Below are 20,174 nucleotides of genomic sequence, written 5' to 3'. Positions count from 1 at the left end.
GGGCTGTGGCTTTCTCTTGGACATGTCTGTGCTCAGTGGTCTTGCATTTAAAACATAAAAAATACAGTTAAAATACTTTTAAAATTACAAATATGAATTATAACAGTTCTCATGGAAATTCTGGTTTATTTTTAATGCTGCACTGACAATAGAGTTGTCACTGGAAGCAGTGAAATGCTAGAAGTTTGGTATCATATACCTCAGCATATTCAGGAATTTCAGCTGATCAAACTATGCAATTGATTTTTAAAGATTCAGCTTAGGGGAGTAGGGAGGAGATGCCTAGGAAAAAAACATCCGTTCCATCTGCAGAGTGGAATTGATTATATGTTCTGGATGGCTTATGCTCTAGTACTATAAAAAATTGCAGGTGACTTTGGTTACTAGAGGAGCTATTATTCAGCCTCAATTATTGACATATTTTTGAGTAGTATAGCTGCAAATACCTCCCTCAGTTTTCTTTTTCACTCTCAGAATATAAACATTCAGAGTTATCATGGAAAGGAAGGTGAAAAGGTTCAACACAGGAACAAACTATTCCTGAACATAAGATTCCATCAAAACTAAACTTCTATTTTGCAGCCAGTACACAGGAGAAAGTTTACATCTACTCTTCCATTAGCTGCTCTTAAGATAATTTCATATCAAGATATATATGATACATCAAAGTTAAAAAAAAATTCCAAAGACAGTACCACAGTGTCTAGAGAAGGTGTTTACACCCTTCGTTTGATGCTTAAACACCAAAGACCAAAAGGATTCACTGAGCAGCAGGAAACTATGAAAACAGAATTAAAGAAGAGATTAGGATTCTTCAATACTATCACATCTATGCAATGGGAAATACACAGACTTAAAATCAGGAAATTTAGGAAGTCTGACGAACTTCATCTTTGTTCCAAAACACACATCATAACTAATACTAAAGTTCACTGAAATAACAAAATAAAAGAAAAAACATTAACTATTTTCCTTTATTTATTTTTCCCATCATATACTAACATCTAGTCCCTTAGAACATGACTACACTCTTTCCACAAGATGCCATTCCCTTTCAATAGTCTGAATCAACCATGATAGCTGAACAAGTGATCATTAATTATTTGGCCTTACTCTTACTATTCAGTGTGAAGTCCCATGTCTTGTTTACCATGTACTGTTCAAAGCCTGATTTGAACAATGAATTATTCATTTGCTTGTGGGTTTTCCTACAGTGCTCATCACAACATCTGAATGCATTACAAACATTAAGTGACTAATTTTCACATCATCTTTGTGTGATGATATGAATGATATCATTGTATGCACATTACAGAAGCGGGGGCATGACACAGGGATAGTAAAGCATCTGTTAATTCCAAGTACAGAAATGGAGGCTTGCAGGGGCAAGTTTCTTCAAAATACTCACATTTGTCACACCATTCTAGCCAGCTTCAGTAGCACATGTGGATCATAACCAGAGGTGGTCTCAGAGCAGGCCTCTAGAAAATGAGGAGGACAATCAGAATTGCCTTACCACATGAAAACATTTTGGCTTTAAACTATACTGTACATTAGATTTCATGAGTCAAAACTAGACAGTGGAAGGAAAGAAATTCTTAGAAGAAGCTGTTATACTGCAGAGGTATAAAAGAAGGTAAACAGCAAAAGCTCAGATTCAACAGATGCACCAATGCACAATAAGAATTTTTACTGCGCTGTGTTTTAAGAGATCATCATATTTCAGAGGATATCTCTTTTTCATTAGACATAAAAGAAATGGAGTGATGCACGATGAAGAAAAGGCTGAGGTGCTTAATGCCTTCTTTTCCTGTCTTTTACAGTCAGACCACTTGATCTCAGGATGCCCAGCCCCCTGAGCTTGAACACAGGGAGCAGAATGAAGCCCTCACAGTCCAAGAGGAAATGGTCAGTGATCTGCTATGCTATTTAGACATGTGAGTTCATGAACCCAGATGGAATCCACTCAAGGGTACTGAAGGAACTGGTGGAGGTGCTCACTTGAACCACTTTCCATCATTTACCAGCAGTCCTTGCTAACTGGGGAATTCCCACTGACTGGACGTTAGTAAATGGGATGCATATCTACAAGAAGGGCCAGAGGAGGATCAGGAGAACTACAGGTCTGTCAGCCTAACCTTGATGCTGGGGGAGGTCATGGAAGATCAGCTTGAGTGTCATCATGCAACATGTACAGGATATCCAAGGGATTAGGCTCAGCCAGCATGGGTTTACGAGAGGCAGGTCCTCCTTGGCCAAACTTATCTCCTTCTGTGACCAGGTGACCCACTTGGTGGAAGAGGGAAGGCCTGTGGATGTTGTCTACATGGATATTAGTAGTGCCTTTGACACTATTCCCCATGGCACTCTTTTTGAGAAACTGGATGCTAATGGATTGAGATAGGTGCACTGTTCACTGAGTAAAACACTGGCTGGATAGCCCAGCCCAGACAGTGGTGGTGACAGGCCAGTCCTGTTTAGTATCTTTATTGAGGACCTGGACAAGGGGACTGAGAGCACCCTCAGTCAGTTTGCAGGCAACACCAAACTGATGGGGTGGGAGTCTCAATCTGGGGGAGGGTAGGAAGTCTCTACAGAAGGATTTGGACAGGCTGGATTGATGGTCTCAGGACACATGTATGAGGTTCAACAAGATGAAGCTCTGAGTTCTGCACTTGGGTCACAACAAGCCCAGGCAGTGCTACAAGCTGGGGCAATGGCCAGAATGTTGCCTAGCAGAAAAGAACTTGGACATGCTGGTTGATAGCAGCTGAACATGAGCCAGGGTGAATCCAGGTGGCCAAGAAGACCATTGGCATCCTGACCAGTATCAGCAATAGTGTGGCCAGTAGGACAAGGGCAGTGATTGTCCCCCTGTACTTGGCACTGGTGAGACCACACCTCGAGTGCTGTGTTCACTTCTGGGCTCCTCACCACAAGACATTGAGGGGCTGGAGCATGTCCAGAGAAGGACAATGGAGCTGGGGAAGGGTCTGGAGCACAGGTCTGATGAGGAGCAGCTGAGGGAGCTGGAGGTGTTTAGCCTGGAGAAAAGGAGGCTCAGGGGGTCCTCTATTGCTCACTACAACTGCCTAAAAGGAGTGTTTAGGTAGGTGGAGTTGGTTCCTTCTCCCAAGGGAGAAGGACTCACTGCACAGCCAGGAGCATACCAAGACTGCCATCAGAGATTAAAAGAGGCTTGAAACTGTGTGTTTAAACAATAGGGACAATCTTTAATCTTTCCCTGTTGGGTGTAATTCACTCAAATACATCTGACCTCATTTAAATATAATTAAAATTCTCTACATGCTAGTTATAGGTATAGTTTCTATTATGACAACTTCTTCCACAGTTTGATCCTTTTCCTGGTGTCCTAACCTGACAACATCGTACATCCAGACCATCTGCCATTTTACTTAGCATTCCAGTAATGGGTATCCTTACACAGGGTTTACCTTTCTACAAGTGAAAACAGTTCCAAATGGTGTTAAACTTTCCTGAGTGGCAGACATGAAGACAAAGCTGCTGTAGTGGAAAAAATCTTTTCACAATTACTGTACTACAAAAAAAAAGGGGTTTCTGCTTCAATTGCAATAGCCATGATAATTCCATGAGAAATATAGCTGGATATGCAGGACAGAGCATGTTTTTTGTTCGGCAGCTGTAACACAACCCAAGAAGCAGCTGGTTATAGACCAACACTGATTTTTCGGAAGAGACCCAGAATTTGTTCTCAGTTCTGCAGAAAGTCTCTTACAGACTGTGAACATGCTATTGGAAGATGTCTTCTTCCTTGCCTTCAAAAATCTGATTTAATTACTGTAATCCAATTCAGATTGTAGAGGAAGGGCGGGTTTGTCCTATACACACTTGCAGCATCTTTCATTCCTTGATGCTAGTTTTTTTCATGGTTTTCCAGACAGCCCAGGAAAACTTCCTCTGAATTCAGTAATCCTAATGAATTAGCTGCAAAACCAAATGGCTCCTCTAGTCCTTGGAGAAGTCCCCATTCATCATTCAGGAAAACAGGAATCAACACTAAAAGTAGTGGTGCTACCACAGCAGAAACAGGCTACTTTGGGTGTGTGGCGGTCTGTGAAGGATTTTTGAAATCACCTAGAATGCCTGTCATATAGCTGACAGTATCACTTTCACACACCAGACATCAGTATCAGATGGAAAAGTTAAGTCTGAACCAAGGTATAGTGGGAGGGTTTTTTCCCCTGTGGGTAGGCAGACTGTCTAGGAGAAAAGGTTGTAAGGAATTCTGCAGTAAGGCACATAAGAGAGTCTTCCAGTGTTTATGTGTTATCATTTGCTTGACTCCATTGCTTCAATTTCTGTCAGTCAATGGTTTTAAAGAGGACGAGTTTAAAATGGTAACTACTGCTGAAGTCACAGGCCAGCCATCAGACCACACTGACACCAAGCCTGCTGGAGAGGAGACAACATGGAAGAACTACACCCCCATGGCCATTTCTGCTCAGGACTTGAGCTACTGCTCAACTCTTACTAATTCATGTCACTCATGGTTGCTATGTCTTCATATAAAATTTTCTCCCTTTATTTTTTGTCTCATTACATATTACACTAAACTAAAAGACACTTTGGCTTAAGTAGATCAAAAAAGTAAAATTTGCTTTGGGAAATAAACTTATCTCAAAAATTCAGCTCATCCCAATTTTAATATAATATGCACTCCTAACCCCTCTACAAGCTTTAGGCTTGTTAGGAGACTGTGGGGATTTTTCAAACACCATTTTCTTCTTATGTCTGACTGTTTCAGAAGCAAAGTTGACATGTGTTACCAGTGAGCAAGCCTAGGAAGAAATGAGATCTGAGCACTTCCTACCCAGAAGAATGGAGAAGTTGAAGCAATAAACGTGAATTGAGGGCTGTATGATAAGACTGAGATCCCAAAGACTATAGGCTGTGCTTAAGGCTGAGAGAAAAGAGAAAGGTGAAGTAGTTCAAGACTCAAGGGTGTAAGCTGGTTTACACAAGAGTCACCATTCCAGCTATCTATAAAACACCAATTAGTTTAGTACATTCAGACGAAAAATCTGCAACACAGGCATTTGACAGTTATAAATCATGTAAAATTGTATTTGGGCTTAAATCTGAATTTGCTGTTACTATAAATTTACCACAACATTTGTCAACAAAAGAATTTCTTAAAAGAATTCAAATACCTGCTAATTCATAATTATGTAAATATTTTCACTATGCACTGGTATTCAGTAATAATAATAAAAAAATCATTTTCTAATGCAGTCCTACTCTGATAATAGCATTCATCTCATTTAAAAATTCTATATTATATATATTTTTTTCCCTTCAATACATTGTTCAGGTTATGGTTTATTGCAACTGTGTGTTAACATGGAACCTAGGTCCCATGGCTGTGACAGATTGAGCCCTACAGAAACTTTACTCTTCCCCTCAGCAGCTGCTAGAAGATCACTCTAATGGCTCCCTCAGGCTGGGTTCAAGGAGCAACAGCAACACCATTGGAAGGGCTGCAAAATTTGATACCTTCTTTTGCAGCCTACTTTCTCCAGGCCAAACTGCCGTGCTTTCACATTAAGGGGTGAAGGGAATAAGAAGGAGACTTTTGTCTGTCTTATACACAACAAATAAAATGGATTTCCAGTCACACAACAGAGAAAAACACCTTCCTGTCCCATCACAGGTTGCAAGACTGTGGCCCTACTGAGTAAGCCCCTGAAGGAAGAAGCTTTTTCTTAACTGTGAATGTAGTAACACTATTAATCCATGAACATTCAAACCACACCAAAAAAAAAACAGGAATGAGAATGGCCTAAAAATATTTATTTTTTAATAGAATTTTTAAACATTTTAACAAATATGTTTTTGCATTTTCTTTATATTCTCTTTCCTTAAGTTTTATTACAAAACTCAGTCTTACTGTTAATTTTTTTTCACGCTTCTCCCTAAAACTGGAAGTGCTTGAAAGAAACTTTGCTTTTTGTAAAAAGAAGCAGCAAATATTGTTCACAAAATTGTTCCTCTCCAGGTGCAAAGATCACAAATATCAACCAATATCTAGAGGCTACAGTCCTAGACTGAAGCTGGATTACATGCTTTGCAAAATACTCACTTCATATTTAAAATTAATTTTTTTTAAAAGCCAGCCAGTGACTGATTGGAAAAATGCTGGAAATGTGCCAGGTGCTCTATTCAAAACACCTTGAAACAAACTGCTCTACTGTCTATATTTGGAAACCATAAAAATTTGCAAAACTAAAACCATATACTTGTAAATATATAAGTTCTGCCTTCATGGTTTTCAAAGCAAGCAAGTACAGACAAACTACAAGGATAACATACAGTTGGGTATGAATGTGGTTTACATCTGTTACTGCTTAAATAGCTCAAACTTTGTGCTATACTCCAGTGATACTCTCTGAGCCCCATAAGGTCAGATAATTCTGAGCACTTTGGTGAGTGGAGTTACAAAGATTCAGGAACACATATTAAATGCATGAGACATATTTTGGAACACTGAACAGTCCTAAAAGTCCCAAAATCTAACTGATAAGTCTTTCAGCCTTGCAGAAGCACCTTGCTTGGTCGGAACACTTAGTGGGTTAGTCATTAAGAACCCTGTCAGGGAAGCTGGATCCTTATTTTAGTTCCCATCCATTTACTCTTGTCTCAAGTCAGTCACCCACACATAGTCTCAATTCTGTCATAGGAAAAGGACACGTGATGTCACGGACTTGCTCAATTAATGCACATAACCAAAGCCAGGAGACATCATATCTCTCTGTTTCTTGACCTAGGTTTTATTTGCACTCAGTAGTCACAATGAGCTTCACATACATACCTTTCAAAACCAGCAAACAGAATTTTCCCAAAGTAGTCTTTGGGGAAAAAACTTTGCAGTTTAACATAAAACACAATTTTCTCTTTTTTTTTTTTTTTTTTTTTTTTTTTTTAAATAAGTCCATCTATTTTACTAGCATTATGAATGTGAAAACAGCAAAACTTTGTTAAAGCAAACTATTGAAATGGTTGTATCCTAACTCTAGCAGGTATTTTTTAACTTAGCTAAGAAGTTAAATCTAGCATTAATAGGTATTCATCAAAGGACATGCTGGCTACCTGGTTATAATATTAACCTGCGATAGGAATTGCTGTAAGGCAATAATTTTCCATCTCCAGAATCTGATTTTCCATTTTTACATATATAAAATAATAGCTATAAAATGGCACTAAGACAGAAAGAAAATTATGTAACATCATGATCACCTGGCATCTCTTTAATTCATACATATCTAAACTTTCAAACAAAAAAGGAAATATCTGATTGTAAAAGATGGGTCATAGTTATAGCCAACATTTTTTTTAAATTATCTTAGAATTCTCCAGAGGTGTTAATTTTTATGCAAGCTCTTTAACCCTAAGAAAATCTTCTATTGATTGTTGCTGAAAAAACAAATGGGAAAAAGAGAAGTTCCCAGCACTTGGATCAGCATTCTGAGAGCTCACTATAGGACAGTACAATTTATTGATCTCTTTTTACTACAATACCACAGCTACATTTCAGAATTGCATCAAGAAGTAACTGTAGAGCATTTCAGAACCAAAAAAAAAAAAAAAAAAGAAAGAAAATAAAAATACTCCAAAACCTAACAACAAAAATAGTCAGTCAAGAATGGTTTATTACCTGTTTTTCCATGCACTCAGTATATGCATTTTGGAAAGATAATTAAGTGCTGTTTCCTTTTTTATTTTTTTTTTAAGGTTCCAGTTTTGGATTAGCAATTCATATTGACATCAACACTCACCCATTTTAAAGGAGGAAGCTACTTTTCTTCCACAGCTTTCCCTCATGAAGTCACCTGGTTGAGTTATGAAATCCTGTTAAAGAGGTCATTTAAATAAGACATAAATCAATAGAAAAAAGGTCAGATTTCCTGCACAGGTGTCATTTCTATTTATTTTGAGTGCAAACCCCAACGATCACAAGTTCAGAAAATTTATACTGCAATGCAATCCTCGTAGCCCATTGTCAGCTGATAGTTCTTTGTTAAGCAGAGCAAAACCCCCATCAGATCCTGACAGTTCTACAGGACTCCTAGCAAGATTTTCCAGCAATAAGACACAACCAGGCCTCGCAGTCTTGTGCTCCTCAACATAAGCTGATGTGAACTCATCTTTGTGCTATACTCCAGTGATACTCTCTGAGCCCCATGAGGTCAGATAATTCTGAGTACTCTGGTTCCTAACAGACCTCCAGGCCCACCTGGATTACATCAAAAAGGAAATACTTAAGTGCAGATGGAAATATCCATGTACCTAACCTAGCCAGAACAAAGCCATGGTGCACCTCACCCCCTTCCAACACAGCACTCAGTAAGCGAGTGCCCTCCCATCAGAATTTATTTTGCTGTGTTCATTGACTGTGAAGGCTCAGCAGTGTTAGCAGTAGGGAGTTACAGGCACAGCAGACAAATGAACTGAGGGAAAAAATCCCAGACTTACACGTCTCCCAGGACTGAGCAGGTATGATGAGGTGCAGAGCTGCAGATGCAGCTGCCGCATTGTAATACACTGTTAGATATGCAGCCTGCTGAGCAAAAGTCATGGCAGCCAGGCAGGTGTACCTAGAAACCTCTTAAAGCTTCTTCTCACTGCTCCAGTCAAAAGTAAGCGAGATATTTTCTCCCACAGCACTCAAAGCCTTAGATCAGAGCTGTGATAATCTGATAGATCATTTGTTACTTCCTCCCCTTCTCCATGCCCCCTCCTTCGCAGCAAATCAAGTTGTTTCAACCCTGTAACACATATCCTATCTCACTAGAAGGACACATATCTATACGGACATGATGTTTATTCGAAATCTCAATAGGATAAAGGCGTTGTGATAACAGAATGGTTTCCTTTCCGCACAGAAAGTGAAAAGATCCACCGAGTATTCAAAAGTTTATCACAAATCTAATAAAAATGATATTAATAAAATAATAATTCTGATCACTAGTACTGGAAATTTTACCCTCATCCCAAAACAATGTATTTCTGCCAAGATCTTTCTGAATCTGAATGCTACTTGCTGAAGTACCATTAATATGCTTCCATCCAGTAGCACAGGAAATTAATTATATCTGATCTGCATGGAATCCTAAAAATTATGCACATATTTATCAGTCTTGTCCTACATGCATAAATCTACCTTTACAATTTCTGGAAAACACTGATAAACACTGCTTAGGAGACAAGAAAGGTACAAAAAAAAAAAAAGAAAGGAATGAATTTACACAGGAATTTACTGTGTCTGCAGGTCATACAAATGAACCCATTTTTTTCCCACAATTAAATCTATGGTGTTATCAAGAAAATCAGTTTATTTTAAGACTGTCAACCCAATGTATAAATTTCCTTTTGTGCTTGAAATGCCTTTATCAGATAAGATAGCTTTTGTTTAAACTGCTATTTTCAGCCTTTGCTTTGAGGGTTTTGAATATACACAGTGAAGTAACTTGAGATTTCCTACCCTGTTTTAAAATGTGTTTCTTCTCTCTGTTTGTATTTTGTAATTTCCTGTCAAATAACCTCACCATAACTAACTTTCCTTGTTCCAACCCAATACTTTTCTTTTTTAAAGCTATTCCTTCTTCCTGAGGATGGTAATAAAACACTGATTACATTCGGCTGTTATCTGTCTTTTCTTCCCCTGCTTCCCCCTCTCTCACTCCCTTTGTCAAAACCAGCACTCAGGTTTCAGCTCTTCATGGACTGAGAGAGGCACATAACCAGGAGACGAAGAAAATCAGACTGCAGGAATCCAGATTCATTAGAGTTTATTGGGTCAGTCACCAGCTGGAACAGAGCCAGACAATTAGGCTGTGCAGCCCCTGAAGTCTGGATGCATGGCTCTACTTCCAGAGCCGAGCGTGCCCGCAGCAGGGCACATGCTGGCACCATGCCTAGCTGGCTGCTGCGGCCATGCAGGGGGAAAGAGGGAAAACCAAGTAGCAGCACCTTGCTGCTCCTGATCAGTTACCACTAACTAGAGAAAAAAATTTGTTTAGCCAATTTCTGCTTCATTAAGCATGAAGCTGTTGGTATTTCTGATTCTCTCATTGGATTTTGCCAATTCCTATCAAAAATCCAGTTTGTTAAAATATCACCACACAGAGCCTATAGGTTATTCAACTTCATCTGAAGTTAACTTCTTCTATTTGTCTTTGCACATTTCTGTTTCAGCTAAGCTTAGTCCCCACTTACTGCTCTGTCTCTCACTCTGTTCCCCCTTTTCACTACCCACAAGAAGTTAGCCCTACTTATTTCAGCAGTTCTTTTCTTCCTTTCCCTTGTCTGCAAACTTGTTGCAAGCACAGGCTAAAAGCCACTGCACTCTCTAAAGCCACTTCCTCTCTTACAACTCTATCCTGAATCATGCCCAGCCCAGTGTCCACTGTTTCCCTTTGAATCAAAGTGCTTTCACCACAGTAATTCATGATCTCTTCCCGGGCAAATCTCAAGGATCTCCATCCTACACGGCCCTTCTGGTTCTTTCGATATTGCTGGTCATCATCCTCACTCTGACATCTCATCCTCACTGAGATTTCAATTGAGTCTCTATCTTTCCTATCAGTGATACTTCTCTCTTCTGGGCAACACACTACATTGATGGGCACTTCTGAAAGCTCTGCCATTGTCACAGTATTCTTCCCAGTTTAACACAATTAGGGGATCTCTTTAGGAGTCACCTCTGCACTGATGGTTCAGATTCCATTTAAACATTGCCAAAGCAGCCTAACGTGGTCTGGAAGGAATAGAAGAGGGGCATAGACCAGGAGCCTTAGATCAGATTGAGAAGCTTATGAAACCATGTTGTTAGACACACCTTTTCACCTGCCAAGACATGTCCTTTGCACTTAAACACGTCATTTTACCTCCCAAATTTTCAAACTCTACATTTTGCCACAAACATAAATTAACTTCTCCTGACACTAAAGGCATTCCCTACAAAGCTTCCTCCCCTTCCTTCAATTGATGGCAACTCTGCGAGTTGCTTGCACAGCAAATTTAACATCATTTGTGATATTTCATTCTCTCCTTCTGAGTACCAAGTTCACTCGTACCCTTTCAGTCATTTTCTTCCAGTCTCAGCATCTTAAAGCTCTCTGTACTTTATTTTAACCAGTCTGAGAGCATTCTCCCCCTGTCCCAGAAATCTCCCCTTGAGTGTCCCAAAAATGCCACTGCCTTCTGACAGAGCAGAAAAGGTACAATAGCTGGTCATCTTACCATCTGCATTCAATCAGAAAACCTTCAAGTAAACCCTTCAGTTTCCTAACATGGCATCACATTTAATGTTCTTTTCACACCCTCTTCTTCAACTTGTCCCTAAAGTTTAAATCTTTACACTCATACCTTCAATTTCTGAGTGTGCACTTATAAAGTTTATCTATTCCTGTGCGATTCAGGAGCACTGGCACATTCAAACTTTCTTTCCATCACATTCAGATTTTTTTCTCCCAGTGGTCACCACGTGGGTTTCTTTAGACAGATATAAGGGGGGGTTGGCTTTTCACACAGAGGCCACTTCTAAATTATGCTCAATCCCTGCATGAGCAGGAGTGTTACTTACTAGTCCTTTTGCTATTTGAAAGTTATTTATATGGTTCAAATGTTCTTTTTCTATGTGTATAAATATCACTTGTTAGCTTCCATTCAGCCTGAGTTCTAGCAGCTCTTTCACCCTTTTCTGACAACTTCTTCTCTTTCCTTGGGATATAAAATTCAGAGTGCTGGAGTACTTGCAAAAGCTCCCAGTTTCTGCACTATTAAGGCCCATGAGTTCTCAGTGCAGCCAACTTGCATTACTATCAGCTTGGCAAATTCACGTTAGCTATCTCTCAAAGACAAATTTTAATTAGGGACAAACTTTTAATCCTCCCTTCATTTTAATTAAATCAATTCCTGATCACTTGATCTTAAATTACTTCCCAAGTCTAACTTTTCTATGTTCTCATTATTAGCTGCTAAAACCAGAACAGATACTCTTTTATTCACTATGTTCTTTCTTCTTATGTTTGTGTGGAGGGGGTAGGGTAATTTGGGTTTTTTTTTAATGATATTTCACAGTTACACTCATGGACAGCCTACTACTTTCTCTTACTGTTCTTCCTGGACACAGTAAGTACTTTTCCAGCAAGATTATTATTCTGCTCTGCATCTATTTTTCTTTACAACATCTGTTTTCACATATAGTTCAGATTCCCCTTCCCTAACAACCTGGTATTTAAGTACAAACCTTTTCCTTGTTTTTAACTGACCACAACCAATCATCTTGTCAAGTTAAGCGCAAATTTCTCATTAAATGACCTCATAGTCCAATTATTATCACTGTCATTTCTATCACTTATACTCTTCTTTCATTATCCATTAGTATATCTTCTCCCTTTTTGACATCCTGCACACTTAAGCCAGGCATGAATATCATGTGACCATCTTCAGACCCTTTCCAATCCTTTCTTGACATATTCAACTGCTGTAACAGTATCAGCAAAAATTACTGCCACTCTACACAGTGACACAGACTATCCCTTAAGAAATATTCTAATTTCTTGAATGCAACCCAGAAGAAACGCAGTCCAAGCTTTTCTCTCATCTGCCCATCTGCCTTCTCTAGGAACTGGGAGAATTCTGATCACCAGAATCCAGATTTTCTGCAGAAATCATGGCAAAAGTGTAAATGGCAAGGGATCTGCATATCTTAATGAGGTTTTCCTAAGAAAGAGCAAAACCACTGAAGTTCCACTTTAAATTGTAGCAAAAATCCGAGGGAGGAAGGTACCATGGGCTGATGGAGATCAAGAGTCAGTCTCCAAAAACTGTACAAAATGCAGATAAAATAAAGATAGAATGTTGAGCGCTTCTAAAATAAAGTTCATTTTTGTTTAAGGCAGTGCAAAGTATAGGGAAATCTAAAATAAAAAAAAATTAAGGCAATATGGCTGGAAGACTTTCTGTAGAAGCAGTCTAAAGGGACAGTAACAGGTTAAAAGAGCATATGCCAAAACCAGAAAAAGTAACAAGGCAGAGAGAGAGAATCACAAGGTGAAGAGAGCAAGAGCTTTAGCAGCTTCTTCTTAAGTCTTCAAGTATCCAAAAACACCAGATAACTTTTTTTGTGAGAGACGCTAAAAGAAAAGTCAAACTGAAGGTGACATTGGTCAGAATTTTGATCTGTAACCTAAGCCTTAATGAATTGATGAAATCACCACTAGGAAATGTCACAAACACATCTGAGTCATCAGAACAGAAGGTAAAGAGAGTAAAAGGAAACATGCAGAATTATTCCTACACAGAAAGCCATGTGTAGAATATCTCACAGACATACATAGTGATTGAAGGAAACAGGTCATAAAAGTGTAAGGAAAATATGCCTGCTTTAAAAGTAAAAAGCATAATGACTGCTGAAGGTGACTAAGGGATTCTCTGTAGTCTTTAAATAATGAATTAAATATTCACATATCCACTTACATGATATTTGTTTCCAAATCAGCAGCATGCCACAACTTATGCTGACATTCTGTAGAACAGATCTGACCTTTCAAAACCTTTGAGACTTGTTTCTGCCACACTATAATTTCACAGAGCTATACTGGCTTGTCAATATAAAGTGAATAGTTTTGCTTACACTGCATCCTAATACCTGTGGGCTCTGTCTGAGTTCCCTATAGGGACACACAGCTGCTGAATATTTCTTATGTTTACCATTGGATGAAGTTTGTGCAATACCAGTTAGGGTGATATTTACCAACAGAATAAACATGCAGAGAGATTCAGCACTTGTAGTCTGTAATGAAGCACAATGTATTACAGCAGAGACATTGGCCAAGTGCCTAACTCCACTTGAAGAAAGACTGAATAATTTAACTTATTTCTAAAGATGAAACCTCTGTAATTCCCAGCAGAGTAAGTCTATGAGGTTTAAATAATTTCTCAAATAAAATCTGTAGATTATTTCACATCACCAGTTGTCAGCCAATAGCCTGGATAATGAAAATCCACAGTTTCCTGTCTTCCTGTGCAGCTTCTGGCAGGCTCCAGAGTAACAGTTTCTCTCACTTGCCTACACTTGCTATGATTTCCTTCCCCTTTACTTCAAGAATTTATTTTATTTTACTGTGTCTGTAGGAAATGACAGGAGGGATTAACACTACCAGAGATATTGCACATGACCTTTTATGGGCACCGTTTGTCACAGAGGTTCATTAGACTTGTGTTTCCTAACCTACTTCAGTTAAGGAATGAACTTTTAAGATGGATGAACACTCACAGCATAGCTGCTTTAAACAAAACCACCCCAGTTTGTAAATAAGATGTGATTAGAGAAATTTGCTGCAGAAATCAGTCACATTAATCAGCTGGTTGTAAAGTAGATTGATGTGCACCAAAGAGAGCTGTCTAAACAATTTTGTTAACCTTTAGCAAAAATGTGGAGGAATACACTGCAAAATAGTTCCATTTTAAATGAATAGGACATGATTCTTTTAGGAGAACATTTAAGTTCCAAGACTATTATTTTGCTCAGATTTCCCCAGAACAGTTGGCCCAAAAAGAGTAATTCATAGTTACAGCACTCTTTCCACTAGTTCACTCCAGGCTGCAAACAGCAACTCCCATGGCAGGACAGGGAGTGTTTATTTAAAGGCTGATTGTAGATGAGGACTTGTGGAGGGAGACTGATGCTCAGTCAATGTACAAAGAAAAACTGATCACCAGGAAGCCTCTAAGAATTTCCTCCAGCATTGCTTTACCTCCCATGTTGTAACTAATTTTACTCTTTTTCTTAGCCAAAATCGCAGTGAAATTCCAGAATAATCTGTGAAATCAGTGCTGATAATAGTCCAGGGAAGAATGGGATGGTTCAACATCTGCAGCGGTGGCCATGCACACCTGAAGATAATGAATCTGAACACAAAACACTCTCCCATCCCCCAGGAATAACTTAAAAATTAATCCCCCAGGAATAACTTAAGAAATATATTCCTCTATTTTTTGGTGGAAGCATTTGATACATATTTCCAGGTTTTCTCCCACAACCACCACAAAAAGAAAACTGATCTAAAAGGTGAGGAGCAAGAAAAGAGAAATCCAACAATTTAAGTAGTTTTCTTCCAAGAGGTACAGTTTTCAGAGGAACATCAAAGTAGGCATTGATAATATCATTCTCACAGCAATCATAGAATGACTCAAAATACCTGGAAGCTCTGAAGCTAACATTTTCAGACAAAATCCTTATAAGAATGATCATGTCCTATCCTTAAAATAATTTTGCCCACACTAAAAACAGTAGCCAATAAAGGCCTATTATTATGAGTGCAGGTAGCCAGATACAATCACTAGAACTTCCAAAGCAGGATGTGCATATTACATGGTGTGGGAAATTTAGACAAAGTCAAGGAATTACCTTTTTTTTTTTTTTATATATGCATCTACTTTCAATAGTTATCAAACGCTGTTTACCCAGGTAGTCCAAAAGTAAGTTTGGAGTCAAATTCTCAGTAAGTTTGATTTAGATTTTAGAGAGTTACAAGCTAGAAGGTGTCTGATAATACCACTCTTCTGTAACAATCTCATCTCTCACTTATACTCAGCAGGGATGTTTGTTTAAGCGACAAAATAATTTGGTATCAATCCCTCTTGCTGAGTAAGCTGCACTTGATCTGCACAGCCAATGAATAATAAATCAATGCAAATTACACCACTTTATCACTAACAACCATTTTCTGGTCAGCTACACCACAGAATACAGTCTCTCCCACAGGAGACAAATAACCCCCAGTGTCTTAAAATAGGAGTTATTTATAGCCTGCAGGGAAACAATTGTGCTCTAACATATAATTTGCACCACTGTTTGTATTTCCAGTGGATTTGGCCCTTGAAATCTTCAGCTACAATGAAGACACAAGCTACTTTCATCATTAGTGCATGACACTGCAATTTTAATTGATATTTGAACATTCAGCTTTTAAGCAGCTCCCCATGCACCACAAGTACCACCTTACACTTGACAACTGGGTCACTCAGACACTGTTTCTTAACCATCTGTAGCTTTTCTGGGCAACAGTTTTTGATAGAGACTGCAGCTGGCTTCAGGTAGGAACTATCAAAATAAATTTCCATGTCCGGACAGCAGAAAACTTGAGAGAGGAAGGTTTATAACTCATTCTCTATTAGTGCAGTAGAAAGTCATTCTTCTTCCAAAAGATGGATGGGTTTAGCCCCTCAGAGGTGTCCGCAGCTGCACAGCTTTGGAGAAAGAGGCCTCAAGGGCACATTGAGGCCAGTCAGGGCCTCACCTTTTGCCAAGAAGATGGATGCTCTTTGTGTAGCATCATTTTCACAAGCATCTATCTAGAGCTCATCATTGAGCACTAGAGGAAAATATCACATCAGTGCAAGCCAAAGCCACTTCACCTATTCCAAACACACAAGCATGGAATAATACAGAATGCTTCCAAAACATAATGCAAATCATCCACAGTTCGCTTACCCACAAAGGTTCCGTTCTGACACATAAACTTCAATCTAAAATTAAATTCACTCCTCACGCTTATATTAACAACAGACAGCTTTGATGGCGCAACCAACAGCAGCTCCCTACTGAATTCAGGAACCAACCTTCTGCATACCAACAAAAACCCACAACGTGCAAGGCTTTGGATGCCACTCAGTGAATAATCCTGTCACAGGTAATGGCACGTGAAGTCTTGTGAATGTTTGAGCCACACTAAGGGCACCAAGCATGGTGACAGCATCCACAGAAAACCTGAGGGACGAGAGGTGGGGAAAGATGCCTCTTAGCCTGGAAGCACCCAGGCTAGCTCTCCCCCTGCAGTGAAACCCCAGCCTCCACTAAGCTGGACATTGAAGCCAGCTCTCTGACAGCGCCATCGGCACACTCAGGTCCATCCTGGCTGCAGTGCATGGGTGGATACAGCAGCCACTTGGAGACCTGCCCACCGTGCCTCTGAATCACTCCAAACTCAGCCAACTTCAGCTGCTCTGGGGTCTGAGGTTATCAGGGCAGATCTCTGCAAATAAAGAAATACAAACTGTGGGTGTCTATTCTGACTCTCCTCTCTTTGTGACCAAGAAGTTTCTTTCAGGGCTGGCTTGACTTGCCCTGGAGGCTTCCCAGAGAGCTGTATAATAAAGATGATTGAAATGCAGACTATGTCAACAGACAACAGACTTCCTTTGAAAGAGGTAAACAGGAGGACAGCACCTTGTTCATCAAAAACAGCCAGACATACCTATAGGGCATATGGAGCCAGCCAAGATCCTTTGGGGTTTTCTCCTTCCTTTTAAGAAGAAAACAGTAATTAACTTTTTTTCCCAAACTTAGTATTAAAAGAAAACACTGGCAACGCCCATGATGATGTTATGTCAGCTGCTTATATCAGGTCAAATACAGTGCGACAGGAAGTAGGGGCTTCACATGAATCCTATCCCATTCTGCTCCTCCCTCCCAAACACAGACTGCTAAAACGCCCTTGATGCCAGACCCACAGCTTTCTGCCCAGCCTGCCCAAGAGAAAAGCATCCTCCTACAAGGAAAAGGTAATTCCATACCAGCCAGCACCTCTTTTGACCTCATATGATCAAGTTCTCCCATTCCAGAAAGGAAAGTAACTAGACATTCTTCCTTGGTCTAGAGGCAGGGGTGGAAACAGCACAGTGTAGGATAGTATTTTCAGCCATCCAGATCCTAAAAGCAAGTAGAAGACAGCAACCTGGGACAGCATTTCAGTAGTCATCATGAAAGCCATCATTTCAAATTAAATGAACACAGTGATGGAGAGGGTAAAAATCATAACCTGTTCAGAAAACTATTCACTTTGCAAGTTTCTATTTCTCTAGTTGTAAGATATGCAAATCTATTCTCTACTCCCTTTATTAAAATGCATATTTCTTAATGTTGCCATCTTTATTATCCTAGTTAAGAGGTTTTTCCCTACTGTGTCAGATGAATGGAAGCAATACACTAGGGCAAAGGCAGCAGAAAGGCTGTTTTGAGCCTTGTCAAGCACCTTTTCCCATGGGAGCCTAGTGGATAGGAGGATATGACTAGAACCTCTTTCAGGACAAGGCAGATCTTAGTTCCTCCACTATGCAGCATTACTGACATTTTCTTTTAAGCTATTTAGTAATCTTCTTGGTACAAAGCACCATAGGTGGTGCCTTAATAACGTGGATGGGACACAAGGGCTGGGCTGCTGTAGCCATCTACACAAGAGCCCTTGTTTGCACTCACTGGCTTCTCTGGGCCTCTCCTCCAACCGCCAGGAAGTCTTGACATGACCAAAATTTACAGCAGTTATAGCACACCATGCTAACTGCAAATTTTAATTAGAGAATTTGCCTCTGGTGTAATGCAGTAATAAAGAGAAAATGGGTGTCTCTGCTTTCTTCTGAGGATCTCTGTATGCAGGCAGGTATGGACAGACCTGAGCTTGCTTTGCCCGTGCTCCAAGCTAGCTCCCATTTGAAAGCTGTGTAGGCACAGCATGCAGGGCACAAGCAATTAGACCTTGCACTCAACACACCTCAGCTTGCCTAGATGACTGCAAATAGAAATGAGAATTGTGCCCCTGTAGCAAAGGAATAAAAAAAAAAACCAAAAAACCCCAACAAAACCCACACTTTTTCTTTATATCCAACACTTGTTCACACTTGCCCTAACAAGCTTGCCAGTCTTGTCTTTGTCTTCTCATAGGTGTATGCTTTTAGAAGGGTTTTTTTTTTTTTTTTTTTTGTTGACATCCGTTACATTTAGGTCATTTGCAAGTATTAAGCTATCATCTACACAGAGATGATAGCAAATATTACAGAAGTAATACTAAGAGAGGACAAACCACAGTGAGTAGTGGATTATAACAAAGAACCAGTGAAGCCTGGATGACCCTTATCAGGGTGAGCCACCTTTTGCTAACACCTCTAAATTAAAGTTTACTACTTCTGTTTTACTCTGGCTATTAAAAAAAAAAAAAAGAATCACAGAAGAATAGCAAAATATGAACAAAGAAAAAAAAACAAATAGTGCAAAACCAACAGAAGCATCTATTATTTTTATTTTGAGGTTTACCAAGTGCCTAACCAATCAACAATCAAGCCACTAAGACAACATATTAAAATTGAAGTTATATTTTAAAGACTAGAAATTTTAAGTACTGAGCAGTCCATGCTTCTGTTGTCTGCCACTGATCTCCTTTTAACTGCTGTCTGGAGGATGTTACTGGAAAAAAGAAAAGGTTAGGAACAGCAGGGTTTTTATTAAGAGCAGACCTAGCAGAACTGACTTCTCCCTAGCACCCCAGAACCACGTGAACCCATCTTCAAGCAGGATGACAGACTTTTTTCCTTGCTGTTGTTTCACTAGGTGAGCAGGAGCCAGGTGATTTCCAGCTCCGCCTGGGGGTAAATAGCCTTTTCTGCCCCTCCTTCAGCTTTCCTACCCTGCCAGGCTAGTCTTCCTAGTGGGAACTACTGACTCGAACCTCCAGCAGGATCCTGCAAAGCTCTCCTCATCATCATCCCCACCTCCCATCTTTGCAGCAGGTTTGTGGGAGTGCTTTGGAGGGCAAACAAGCCCCAAAGGCAGCCCAGCTGGCTGATGTCTTCCACTCTCAATGAGGGTATTAGGTTGAGCAGCACAACTTTGCTTTTATATTTGATTTCTGGAGCCCACCTGTCCTGCAGAATATTAGAGAGCTTCCTTTGATCTCTCTTCACTTTCCTACTTTCAGGTTCAAGATTAGGAAAGATTATTCCCTAATGCATGGTACCAACTCATGGTTCTGAGCTGTCATTACTGGTAGAGAGGAAAAGCACCAGAGAAAAATAGAAAAACTTCAGGGAGGAAGAAATTCATCAGATAATATTAATTAATTCATGAAACCCCCAGATTTAAAAAAAAAAAAAAAAAAAAAAGGGAAAAAAAAAAAAAGAAAAAGGGAAAAAAAAATCCCTTTCACTTATGGCAAAGCCAAGATAACATAAGTCCTGAATACCTTTTCCTCTTTTTAACTTGGCAGCAAGACTGGGATAGAGCAGGTCAAGCAACAACATAGCAACTTTGCATGTTATTGGGCTGCTATTCAAAAACAAGACAGAATATGAATGAT

General features: G+C 39.6%; 1 long non-coding RNA gene across 6 annotated transcripts in view; it reads right to left on the bottom strand.

Moving 5' to 3' along the window:
* The window catches only part of LOC137479599 (uncharacterized), a 191,040-nt gene that overhangs the window by 31,743 nt on the left and 139,123 nt on the right, over window positions 1-20,174 (bottom strand). For 5 of the 6 annotated variants that reach the window (XR_011002392.1, XR_011002394.1, XR_011002390.1 and 2 more), the window contains one exon: window positions 1,409-1,481. This is a non-coding gene — a long non-coding RNA (uncharacterized lncRNA). Of the gene's footprint in view, window positions 1-716; window positions 779-1,408; window positions 1,482-20,174 lie in introns of those variants that run through there. The other variant, XR_011002391.1, reaches the window with a different exon arrangement.

The sequence above is a fragment of the Anomalospiza imberbis genome, chromosome 1, assembly GCF_031753505.1.
Source record: "Anomalospiza imberbis isolate Cuckoo-Finch-1a 21T00152 chromosome 1, ASM3175350v1, whole genome shotgun sequence".
Lineage (NCBI taxonomy): Eukaryota > Metazoa > Chordata > Aves > Passeriformes > Viduidae > Anomalospiza > Anomalospiza imberbis.
Note: the sequence above shows the minus strand (reverse complement) of the source record. Positions and strands in the feature narration are given on the sequence as shown.